A 13,555-nucleotide genomic window follows, 5' to 3' on the forward strand; every position below is an offset into this window, starting at 1 on the left:
TCTTCACATTGACAGAGATGGGATTACTAATTTATAGATATGAACCAAAGAATATAAAAATAGAAATTGCCTCAATGTCAAGGCATAAAAGATATTTATTCCTTACTTTAATGAAGGACTTTGGGTATTTCTTAAAAAACTTTTTAGTAACATGACTTGGAAATTATTTCAAATATTAAACACTTCCCACTATCAAATTATCAATATTAGAACCTAAATGAATAAATAAGTCAATGAACTTTTTTTTTTTTTTGCTGACAGAATAACAAGAACAAAAAACCAAACTCAAATAATCACAAACTCAGATCCGTCATCATCGTCTCTATGGAGTTCCAGGTTCGCCTTTCCGTAGCTTTCCGTAGCTTTCCGTCCCCATTTGGCCAAGTGATCTGCTTGTGTATTGATCGTTCTCGGGCCGTAGTGGAATTGGAGTTGCACGAAGTTCCCATAGAATGATTTGATTTGTTCTAAGTAGTTCTTCGATTGCCAATTTATGTTGTCTTCCTGATTATTAAGATGATTGATGTGGTTGCAGTTGTCACATACCTTCTGCAGTCAATGAACTTGAAGTTCCAAACTTAAGCTGTCCATCCCCATAATTAGGGCATTTTCTTAGTTTTATTTTTATTGAACCTGAATTTGTTCCTCACAAAGAAATGTAACCATCCTACTGTCAACTGTCAAGTATACCTACCTTAAGTACCTCTACCTGACAAATAATATTATATGGGGAGAAGACGTGCTAAGTAAATGGGGGTTTTAAATAAAGGTTTTCTTACCCATAATTTGAGCTACAAATTAATTTAAGTCAGTGGTATATTTTATAGTTAATGTCTTTTATTGTTAAAGACAATGCATTTTGAAAGTTTAACTCGGTCAATTTCTTATAACTTAGTTTGATTAAAGACAATGCTACTTTGAGGGTTATTCTCATCCCCTAGCAAAAAGCCGCCGATCAAAAATATCCGCCTAGCGACCTTAATTAAAAAAAACTTCCTTTCTCTTCTCTCTCTCAATATATACTTTTGCTACCAAAAATGGTCCTCCCCAGCTCTAGACAATCACGGCTGGCGAAGGGAGAGAAAAAAATTAGTTTAAGGTCGCTTGCTGGAGCCAGGCGGCAACGGCCTAACAATAATTGTCGTTGTTACGTCAAACAACGGCTGAGCCAGTGCCTCCTAACTAAACACGCATTGCCTTTAACAAAGCTAGGGATTGCCTTTAGTGAGATTTGTTGGACACGTCTCTTCTTAGAGACTAAGGGTGGCCCACATTCCTTATTTCCCTCTATTTTGGCTTTGACCAATTTACTGATTTGAATTCAGTAAATGCTTGCTTACGTGGGTATTAAGAATAATTGGGAGATAAAGTTGGTTACAATAACCAACCCACTACCCCCTTCTTCGATGGAAAAGAAGTGGGAATAGTTACCATAACTGAAGGTCCCTAACCCCTCCTATATTAATGCTTGTGTCTCTCCATCAAAAACACAACAACAAACTTACGGAGAGGATTGGGGTTAGAAGAACTTCAGTATTCTGTGATTATCTTTGGATTCCAGTTTATCACTTAATCAACAATGGCTGAAGGTATGTAACTTCCGCATATTAGAATTTAATTTTCTATCATTTGGTATCAGAGCCTTCCTTTGGCTTTGTTGATTAGTATTTAAGGATGATCAATTATTTGTTAAGATATCTAAACTATGTGGTTTAATCTCATCTTCAGAAAGTTTAGGTATAAATAGTAGTTGATATTTTATGTGAAACAAATCTTTCCATTTGAGATATGTATTCTTGTTGAGAGTTAAATTGGGATTGATTAAATTTGTTTCACCGTATATAAACTTGACATGAATTCGGTTGGGATTTTGAATTTTTTCTTTGATCCCTGTATATTGAATAGATTGTTTTATATTATGGGAGATGCTAGAGTGCCCAGTTTTTAGCCCATTAAATTGCCCAGCTGATGTGGAATCACTAAAAGACAAGGGTTTTTCAAAGTTTGACTACGGTGGGGACCGCTTTTATTTCTAAATAAGGAAAGTTGGGCATTTTAATGGGCAAAATTGCTGGGCACTCTATCATTTCCCTTATATTATATCTCTTTATTGTTAGAAATATCTTTGACTAAAATATTAGGAAACAAATTTTGATTGAGATTTTAGTAATATATTTTGACTAAATAAAAAGATGAATATATATTAGTTTCTGAATTCGTGAAAAACTGAAACTGATTTCAGTAATTGATTTCAAAATAAATTTTTTAATGGTTTGCACGTTTGAAGGAGATATTGTAGGAGTAGTTAATTTTGGCAGGAATTATTCTTCACGTGGAAACTATACTTATATGAGATAATAACTTGTTTTTGGGCCTTCATCAAAAAAAAAAAAAAACTTGTTTTTGGGATTCTCGGTCAAATCCATTACCTTAACTTAAAGGATATATTTGATAAAATTGATTAAGAGTTATTAGTTCCCACTTACCTCTTGTTATTTTCTTCCCTGTATAGACTAGGTGAAGAACTTTTCTCTGTTGGTTAGTCATCTTTAAATAATTACAAAGAGAATAAAGTAGGACACTTTCTCCTTGGGATAATCCCTTTTTGACAAACCTTGATTTCATGTTTATCCTGAATTGTTTTGGTGTATCAAAACTATTAAATTAAGTTTCTGTTTGGATATCATGCAAAGTGAATGGGTCTAACATAGATTGATCTGACTACTGTGATCTTGTTATGATGAGATTTGTTGAAGCATTAATTTTTGCTTCTATTATTTAACATTTCTTCTTGACAAAAGATAAACGTGCTTGAAATATATTATGTAAGAGATCATGAGGATTAGACACATTTATTACTAGTTGTATTTGATTAACTTATATGCCTTTGGAATTGGGTATGAAGTCAATTAGTTCATACATGCATATTTAATACAACCTACACCATGGACATGAGGAGTAGTTCATGAAATGGATATATTGTCATTTATTTGGACATTACATATTTTTAGAGTAGCCATAGCATCTAGAAATATGTAGATGTGCGATAATAAAATGTTTTTATTTTATCGCATCAAGTTAAAATGACATTCCAATTGCAATGTAATTTTTGATAAATAATTATTTTGCCCCACTGGGAGATAATTATTTTATAAAATTATATTGGAATAGGATAGTATAATAAAATATTAAATGTGAATTTTCTATGCCCACAGGTATGAAAATTTTACGGGTTTGATATTTTGTTTATACTAGTCTTATTAATAAAGTATAGTAAATTCTTATGCGGTTGTAACCTCTGCCCACAGGAAGGTTAGAATTTACTACTAAATTGACATTGGTTGATTTAGAATAAAGTTACATATTTCATAGCTTGAATGTTTCTTTTGCAGCTATTTCTACTGCTTTTATGAATGATACTTCCCGTATTCCTATTTTATGTGGTGATAATTTCTCGGATTGGAAAGACAGTGTTCTCTTCACTTTGGGGTGTATGGACTTGGATTTGGCGCTTCGTGTGGATGCACCACCCGTCCCCACGGAATCAAGTACGCCTCAAGAAAGGTTGGACTATGAGCGGTGGGAGCGATCTAATCGCCTAAGTTTGATGCTCATTAAGTCCCGCGTGAATAAGAGTATTCGGGGTTCAATACCTGATTGCCCTCACGCAAAAGACTTTCTCAAAGCGGTTGAGGAACAATTTGTTCGCTCAGATAAGGCACAAGCCAGCACCCTAATGAAGAGACTTTCAGACAAAACTTTTGACTATTCTAAAGGAGTGCGTGAGCACATTATGGGGATGAGGGACATTGCTGCTCAGCTGAAACCCCTTAAAGTTGAGATTCCTGAGTCATTTTTAGTTCATTTGGTACTTAACTCTCTTCCTAAGGAATATGGGCCTTTCAAAATCTCCTACAACACACATAAGGAAAATTGGTCAATCAATGAACTTCTAACCATGTGTGTTCAAGAGGAAGAGAGGATGAAACATGAGAAACTTGAAAGTGCCCATTTTGTTTCTCATGCTAAAGGAAGTACCAAGGAGGGCAAACGTGTCAAGAATGTGCAGAACAAAGAAACTATGCCATTAAAGCATCATGGCAAACGGGTGAAATGTTTCTTCTGCAGAAAGGCTGGACACGAAAAGAAAGATTGCCTCAAGTATATGAACTGGCTCGAAAAGAAAGGTAATCTCATATCTTGTGTATGTCATGAATCGTTTTTTGTTGATGCCCCAACTAATACTTGGTGGATTGACTCTGGTTCTACGATTCATATTGTTAATACCATGCAGGGCTTTCTGGACCTAAGGAAGCCAAAAGGAAATGAGGTTGGCATCTATTCCGGAAACCGGATGCGGTCTCAAGTCGAAGCTGTGGGGACTTTTAGATTAATTTTGAAAACCGGCTTTGTGTTAGATTTAAACAATGTTTTCTATGTTCCATCTTTTTCTAGAAACTTGATTTCTGTTTCAAAACTTGCGGATGTTGATTATGAATTTTTATTTAAGAAACCATGTTTTCGTATTTTGAAAAATAATTTTTTCTGTTGGTGGTGGAACTTTAATTGATGGTTTGTAAAAAAAATTGATCTAGACCCCACTTTCGAGCATAATTACTTAAATATGCATGCAGATGTTGGTATTAAACGTAATAGGATCGATGAGAACTCCTCTACTTTATGGCACAGGAGATTAGGTCATATCTCCATTGAGCGTGTAAAGAGATTAGTGAAAGATGGAGTTTTAAAAACTCTTGATTTTACTGATTTTGGTACTTGTGTGGACTGCATAAAGGGAAAGCAGACAAACAAGACCTCTAAGGGTGCCAAAAGGAGTTCTCAGATCCTCGAGATCATACACACTGACATATGTGGACCTTTTCCTACCCCATGTCTCAACGGTCAGAGATATTTTATCTCCTTCATTGACGACCATACAAGATTCATGTACCTTTATCTTCTGTTTGATAAAGCTGAAGCTTTTGATGCTTTCAAAAGCTTCAAAGCAGAAGTAGAGAAACAAAAGGACATGAAAATAAAGATTGTAAGGTCTGATAGAGGTGGGGAGTACTATGGAAGGTACACAGAAAATGGTCAGATGCCTGGTCCATTTGCTAAGTTCCTTGAGGAAGAAGGCATTGTTGCTCAATATACAATGCCTGGCACACCACAACAAAATGGTGTAGCCGAAAGGAGGAACCGAACTCTTATGGACATGGTGAGGAGCATGATTAGTAACACTAATCTTCCTTTATCCTTATGGAGTGAAGCCTTGAAAACCGCAGTGTACATCTTAAACAGAGTTCCATCTAAGGCCGTTCCTAAGACACCATTTGAATTATGGAACGGATGGAAACCGAGTTTAAGTCATTTTCACATATGGACTAAAACAGGCATCCCGCCAATGGTATTTAAAGTTTCACAATGTTATAACCTCTTTTGGTTTTACAGAAAACATTGTCGATCAATGTATATACCTTAAGGTCAGTGGGAGCAAATACATATTTCTAGTCCTATATGTAGATGATATTTTACTTGCAACTAGTGATTTGGGATTGCTACATGAGACTAAGGAATTTCTTTCTCAGAATTTTGAGATGAAGGATTTAGGTGAAGCCTCTTATGTCATAGGCATAGAGATTCACAGAGATAGATCTAAAAGATCCTTAGGATTATCTCAGAAAGCCTACATCGAAAGAATTTTGGAAAGATTCAGGATGCATAACTGTGCATCACTTGTAGCGCCAATCGCTAAAGGGGAAAAATTGACTTTAAGTCAATGTCCACAGAATGCATTGGAACAGGGGGAGATGAAAGACATTCCATATGCATCAGCAGTAGGCAGCCTTTTATATGCACAGGTCTGCACAAGACCTGATCTTGCTTTCGTGGTGGGACTGCTAGGAAGATACCAAAGCAATCCCGGGAAAGAACATTGGAAGGCTGTGAAAAGAGTTATGAGATATCTGCAAGGAACTAAGGACTACAGACTGACCTACGGATATACTGACCATCTGGAGCTGGTTGGATATTCGGATTCAGATTTTGCGGGATGTGTGGATTCAAGAAAATCTACTTCGGGATATATCTTTCTTCTTGCTGGAGGAGCTATATCTTGGAGAAGTACCAAACAGACCATCCTCGCAACATCTACTATGGAAACAGAGTTCATTGCATGCTATGAAGCAACGACACAAGCAATATGGTTGAGAAACTTTGTTTCGGGTCTCAAAATTGTCGATACTATAGAGAGACCATTAAAGATCCTTTGTGATAATTCTGCTGCGGTTTTCTTCTCTAAAAACAATAAGAGTGGAAGCAGAAGTAAGCATATCGACATAAAATACCTTCTTGTCAGAGATAAAGTTAAGGAACATGTTGTGGTCATTGAGCATATCAGTACTAAGTTAATGATTGCGGATCCCATGACTAAGGCGTTGCCGGCACAAGTGTTCTTAGATCATGTGGAGCGTATGGGTCTTTGTTAACTTATGTAATGCTTGACATGTACTTTCTTTGACTATTTAAGGTGTTTGGTTATTTTGAATAAATAGTTTTATTCGTGCACATAAAGAATAACCATCTTATATCCATTGTGATATTAAAGGAGGACCTGAGTAATTTTGTCAGAAATTACTCATTCGGAAGTTATGCTCATCAAGTGCTTAGTTAGAGAGCATAATGCATTGTAATACATGGAAGGAAGCATTCACTTATCGGAATGTGACCGCTATGATTCGTGTGATATGTTCTTTAATTAAGAATGAGTGATATCCCAATCTAAGTGTTTGTTTGGCCATACAGTCCATCACCCATGTACTTATGAAATATAGCATGTGGGCCAAGTGGGAGAATGTTGGACACGTCTCTTCTTAGAGACTAAGGGTGGCCCACATTCCTTATTTCCCTCTATTTTGGCTTTGACCAATTTACTGATTTGAATTCAGTAAATGCTTGCTTACGTGGGTATTAAGAATAATTGGGAGATAAAGTTGGTTACAATAACCAACCCACTACCCCCTTCTTCGATGGAAAAGAAGTGGGAATAGTTACCATAACTGAAGGTCCCTAACCCCTCCTATATTAATGCTTGTGTCTCTCCATCAAAAACACAACAACAAACTTACGGAGAGGATTGGGGTTAGAAGAACTTCAGTATTCTGTGATTATCTTTGGATTCCAGTTTATCACTTAATCAACAATGGCTGAAGGTATGTAACTTCCGCATATTAGAATTTAATTTTCTAACAAGATTGTCTTTAACAACTTTGTGCATTGCCTTGTAAAATCTCCCTTTTAAGTCTTCCCCAGGAAATTCTCCCAAGCAACTAATATCAGTCTAAATACCCATATGAGAATATACTAGTTTGACAGAACATGAATTTTGTTGTTTCTCTGCTTCCATAAGCTCACACTGAATCACATAAAACGGCAAAGTTAATTATTCTTACAAGGCCTTTTGGATCCTCGGAAAATTGATGCCTATATATTTCTTCCAACTCGATGAAATACTCTCTGATCAAAGTCATTTGGATGAAGGTTTTGGTATCCTGCATTGAAGCTAAAAATGGTGCTATACCAATCAAAAGGCTCAGGTATAGCTGATCTTCAACCGCCTCTTTCAGGGCGTTTCAGAAAGAACTACGGCACGAGCAAGTGATTGAAGTTACCTGTACCAAAGTGAGACAAGGTAATGTGAGTAAGAATATCTAACTTTAGAGATATATAATAAAAGTTTCAATTCAAATAGATGAAGGAAAAGTGGAGCTCATTCAGAAAAATGGTCACGAAACAAAGAAGTGTCACCGAATGCTACTTTTTTACAAGGGCAACTTAATTTTTTCTAGTCCTTCCACAATCAAATATATGAAGATTTTAAAGAGAGTTAGTGGCTCAGTGATAGCATGAACGCCATTCGGTACTACCACAGTTCAGAAACAATGGAAGCGGGACAGGAGAAATTCCGATGTAAGCCAAAGATTATGTTCGAAAGCATGACTTATCACTCACTGTTTTCACAAGACTAAACAAGCAAAATCACATGACAAACAAGTTTCTTCTCGAAGAATGACTAAATTATGGCCAAATGACTAAGTTTTGCAACAAACATTTAAGAATCTGAAATTTTGGAAACTATTTATATACTTTCCAACTCTAAAAGCAGACGAGAGTTATACATGTTAACGAGTCATACTTATAGGCTCAGGGTCCGAAATATGAATATATATATACCTATATATACTAGATATATTTTAAATTTTAAACATGAAATGTCAACTACGGTCTGTGTAATGAGCAAATAATTCATAATTCTAAATGCTTCATTGACTGCATAATCGAACTAGATTGTAGTATTAGGTAGTTTAGAAGAAAATCCCATTCTAAATCTCAATCATCCATTGTTGAACAAATAAAATATCAATCCACTCTTATTAAATAATTAAAAAAGAAAAAAAAAACAATTCCTTCAAGCAATCCAGTTATTGATGTAACTAAAAAATGGCTCATCCACAATATTTTCAAGCACTTGGAGTTTGGGTAATTGGGTTGACCAATCACTGATTAACATAACAGCCTTACTTTGGTGCTTAATAAGCTGCACGGATCTTTTGATTAATAGTGAATAACGGTACAAGTGTACTCGACTATGGCATCTCCGGTGGTAGTATTGAGCCAATAGGTCTTCGCATTTATAAACCCACGGGCTAACTTGAAATACCCGGTTCCTCCAACGATCGAGAACTCACGAACCGGGTGGGCAACCGGGTTATGGGTCAGAACATTAAGAGTACTTCCTTTGAAGCTGCATTCACTTATGAAGACAAGACTGATTCCCATGATTAAGGTCCCATTTTTTTTGTCCTGAAGATCCATATAAACCTTGGGCTCGACCCAGAAGTTCAGAGCTCGGGTCGGGTCCTGCAGTTAATGGATCATCCTCTATGGCCAATGCCCCAAAAAGAGTTGGAGATTTTCTTGAACTGGGTGGTTCAGCAACAATAATAGCCGTTGGATTATTTCCACTAATAATATCATGGAGGTAAAAATGTAATTAAATATATGCCCACTAACAATACTGTTGGCGATTGCATTATTAGTTCATTAATATCAAGTCAAATAAATAGTTTTAGCTCGTCGGACGCCAAATCAGGATAATATTGAGGCAGCGGAGAACTCCAAAAAAGTTGATAACACCTTAAACTTACAAACACTGATAAACTTTCAAATCTAGAGAATTTGATGATGTTATTACCTGAATTAAATGAATAATTCCTAGAAGAACCCTTATATAGTATCAGAGGTTCCTTAATCCTAAAGAAGGGTCTAAACAAAAAGAAATTGTAGAATCTCTAGATAACATGAAACTATCGAAATCTAACAATCATAAAACTATCGTTTTGAGGGTCTAAATAATGGAACTCGGCTTGATTAAACTAAAAGTTGAGATACTAACCAAGAATAACCTGCAGGTGACACCGTGACAGTAGCTTGAGCCAGTTTGATGCAGCAAATCACACTTAAGGAGTGACATAAAGTTCTTCTCTTCCTTTTCTGGTAAGGAAACTGTACACGGTAATGGGGGCTAATGGCGGCAAAATCTGATAAAATTCCAGCTTATACCAGTATTCTACAACTGAGGCAAAAGTACCCATTTCTTTAGTCACATGTAACCTTCGTAATTAGTCAATTAGATAACATTTTTGACAAATCAAAATATAACAGAAGAAGATAAAAAAAAAAATTAAGATTTTTCTCTGTAATCCCAAAATCTGTAACCTAGTATAGACGCAAATCAAGATGAAATCAAGATGAAATCAAGGACTTCTTTATGAAACTAAAACGCAGGGATTGATCAATATGAGTATATGAAGAAGGTATGGTCCACAGCTATCGAATTCGAAGTGTAGCATTCTCAGAGTTGCATAATCAAACCAAAAAACAGAAAACAAAACTGCAACTATCTTAAGAAAATTCTACTGTTCCTAGATGTAAAAAACTGAGTTTCAAAATGAGATTTGTGGACTCTCTGCATCAATGTTTAAATAGCTCCAAAGAGCACATCGATCCATCTCCATGACCTTAGTTACGACAAAATGCATAACAAATTCACCAGGACAACAAAATCAGCCTAAATGTTATAAGTAACAGATCAAATCAACTCCACATGACCAAAAGAGGAAACATTTTATTCAAGCAATCCAATTATCGATCTGATTACAAAAAAATCATCTCTACAAGAATATAGAAACACTTATAACATGCTCACACACTGGCGAAGTTCTTTTCAACTAGTAGTGAATAACGGTACAAGTATACTCCACTATTGTACCTCCGGTAGTTAGGTTGAGCAAATAGGTCTTAGCCTTTATAAATCCACGGGCTAACTTGAAATACCCAGTTCCTCCAACGATGGAAAACTCCCGAACTGTGTGGCTAACCGGGTTACGGGTCAGAACACTAAGAGTGCTCCCATTCAACCTGCATTCACTAGTGAAAACAAGGCTGATTCCCATGATCAAGGATATTTCTTCCTGTCCTGAGAACCCATATAGACCTTGCGCTCGACCTAAAAGTTCAGAGTTCGGGTCAGGTCCTGCTGTCAGTGGGGCATCCATTACAACCACTGCCCCGAAGAAAGTTCGAGATTTGTTTGTGCTGGGTGCTTCAGCCACCCTAATAGACGTTGCATTCTTGCCACTAACAGTATCATGGAGGTAAAAGTGTAGCTTTGTTTCCTTCTCGTGGCCTGCCCTTTTATATGTTAATGTCTCACTTGCCCAATCTGGATGGGCTTGTGCTTGTACCATTAGAACAACCAAGAATTTCACTAACACAAAATGAGCTGTAACTCTAGTGATACCCATCTTTCTTTTTGCTCTTTAAATCTCTTTCTCCCTCTCTAAAAGATTTCGGGTATAGGTAGTGCTTGTTATTGAGAGAGAAGATAGTACTTATAGATGTCGAGACAATAATACACCAATTCCAGGTCGTCATCTGAGCATGGATAAATTAATTAATAAATCTGTAGGATAGGATATTCTTAAATTACTTGTTTGGTGAGGTTTGACTTTGGTATTAACACTTTCCCCCTACCAATAATGCTGCCTTGCCTAGAGTTGCTTTGTTATTTCATAAAAGCATCAAATCAAATAAATAAACTGAAATCCATATAAAATTATTAGCACATCCTATAAAATAAGTGTATTCCCTTAGCATTAGAGTTGACGCTTACAAACTATGTCTGTCGAAGAAGTTTATAAATAAAACAGTCACGAAACTTAGTTCCAAGATAGTCTACGTGTGACATTATGTGTGCACCAAAACGTCTATGTGGGTCGAATTGTATATAAAAAGTAAAACAACAGTTAGGAAGCATAAGCTAGAATCTAAACCTTAGAAGAGGTCGGAAGATATCACGGGTCTGCTTCATATGTTGTATCAGGTAGCAAAATCTAACGATGATGATGTTTACAAGTGGAGTGAGGGTATTTGTAATGCCCCAAGCCATAGCAATTGCCCATATTGTCCCCGCTTTAACCACCTCACACAGGTAAGGGGTTTTGTTCTTGGCGAAGGCACCACAAGCCCACCCAAACGGCCTTAGTACTTACTAAGCTTGAGCGTACACCTATAGCTCAGTCTCTGGACACTCTTGCGAGCGATGTGGGACTATTACAGTATTGAAGAACCTCTCTCAGTCAAGCAATGTTATCTCAAGTATACAAAAGGAGAAAACGATAATTCGAGAAAATACAAGCTTTTTGTGGAGAAAGGGCATCCCATCCAGAATCAGCTTCAATATCTGAGCAGCACTTTTAGGAAAGCTGAGGATCAGCTAAGGAAAAGAGGAGCCATTCGTCCCATGAGAAATTTTCTATATACAATTGGATCTTTCAGACGGAATGTGATAAGTTGAATTCATCTTTATAAAGACCTTGGAATTCATAAGCTAATGAGCAAATGCCCTCCCCAAATGCCCTAGAAAAGCAATAATTAGTATGCAATAAAATTCAGATTGAAGTAAAATGAGAAAAAAAAAGGAACATAGAGAGTGAATATCCTGATTAAACTACAAGGTTGAAAATTGAGATACTGACCAGGAGGAATAACTTAACCCTAGGGCAAGAGTAGGTTGAGCCATTTGCTGCAACAAAACACCCTTAAGCACTGAGGAGTGAAACCAGGTTCTTCTCTTTCTCTACTTTTCTCGGTATACAAAGAGATAATAACATGATCTCTAATGGCGCCATTTTTTATACATTCTAGTTTATAAGTAACCAGCTACCTCGTTTCAACAGAAAAAAAAAAAAAAAAAAAAAAAAAGTTAATTCCTATATGGCCCCCTACTTTGTGACCAGCTTCAAATATGGCCCCCAAAATTCTGTAAATTCAAATATGGCCCCCTTTTTTGACGTAATTGTCCTAACTACCCTTCCTTTAAATCTTTTTTCAAAATTAAAAATAAAAATAAAATATTAATTCCACCTCATTTCCCTCTCCACCACACATCTCTCTCCACCACAAAAACAATCAAGTGAATTATTTTAAAAATCGAGTCTTCTATATTTTCTGAATAATTCATTATTTTATTTACAAAAATAAGATAAGTTTAGAGTTTTGTATTGGAGACACAAAAAAAATGAAGATATCTATTTTCTCCACCTAAGAGCATCTCCAATGCAAATCTCAATATTAGAAACTCGGAGTGCCACGCAGGACTTTTAAAGTTTTTATCTTAAAATTCATCTCCACTGCAAAACTCAATTCAAATCTCTAAAATGACGTGTCGAGGGTGGAATGGAGATATCTCAAGAGGACGCTTCATCTGTAGAGTGTCCTCTTGAGATATCTCTTAGTGCCAACTCAATATTTTCATATATTTTAATGAAAAAAAATGTCACATTAGCAATTTTTGGAGTTTTAGAGTGTTGCATTGGAGAAGTCCTTCGAATAGAGGATCTCAATCTTGACAAATAAGAAAGGAAAAAATTAGAGATTGATATTTGAATCTCGACACATAGGATTTTTAGAGTTTCTTTTGAGTTTTGCATTAGAGCATCTCCAATGCAAAACTCAAAAAAAGCTCTATTCATCTTATGTGTCAAGTTCTAATTGAGATTCTCACTCCTAGGTGGCGTTAATAGAGATCCTCAATTTTTGTGTGTCGCCAATGCAAAACTCTAAACTTATCTTATTTACTTATGTGGCATAGTTATTTTTGTAAATGAATAATTAGTTATTTTAGAAAATATAGAATACTCGATTACTATTGGTTGAAAATCAAATATTGATGTGTTGGACAATTAGAGATATCTCAAGAGGACACTCTATTTTTAGAGTGTCCTCTTGAGATATCTCTATTCCACTCTCGACACATCATCGCAGAGATCCAAATAGAGTGTTGCATTGGAGATGATTTTTAAGAAAAAACTCTAAAAATCCTAAGTGGCACTCGGAGTTTTTAAGATTGAGTGTTGCATTGGAGATGCTCTTAGATCTCCAATGCAACACTCGACACATATGGTTTTTAGAGTTTCTTTTGAGTTTTGCATTA

At 36.0% G+C, this 13,555-nt stretch overlaps 1 pseudogene across 2 annotated transcripts; it reads right to left on the reverse strand.

Annotated features, from left to right (window-relative positions):
* Nucleotides 1–7,258: 7,258 nt before the first annotated feature.
* On the reverse strand, nt 7,259–12,240 carry LOC147569519 (dirigent protein 22 pseudogene; annotated as a pseudogene). 2 transcript variants are annotated; one of them, XR_015231290.1, is made up of 4 exons: nt 12,099–12,240; nt 11,394–11,979; nt 9,455–9,634; nt 7,259–7,670 (listed from the first exon to the last, which is right to left on the reverse strand). The product of XR_015231290.1 is annotated as a dirigent protein 22 pseudogene, transcript variant X2 (transcript). The 2 variants fall into 2 exon arrangements; XR_015231289.1 differs by having other exon boundaries at nt 9,455–10,995; nt 12,099–12,192.
* Nucleotides 12,241–13,555: the final 1,315 nt, after the last annotated feature.

The sequence above is a fragment of the Eschscholzia californica genome, unplaced genomic scaffold, assembly GCF_041429995.1.
Source record: "Eschscholzia californica isolate CP2 unplaced genomic scaffold, dmEscCali1.0.p SCAF_1, whole genome shotgun sequence".
NCBI lineage: Eukaryota > Viridiplantae > Streptophyta > Magnoliopsida > Ranunculales > Papaveraceae > Eschscholzia > Eschscholzia californica.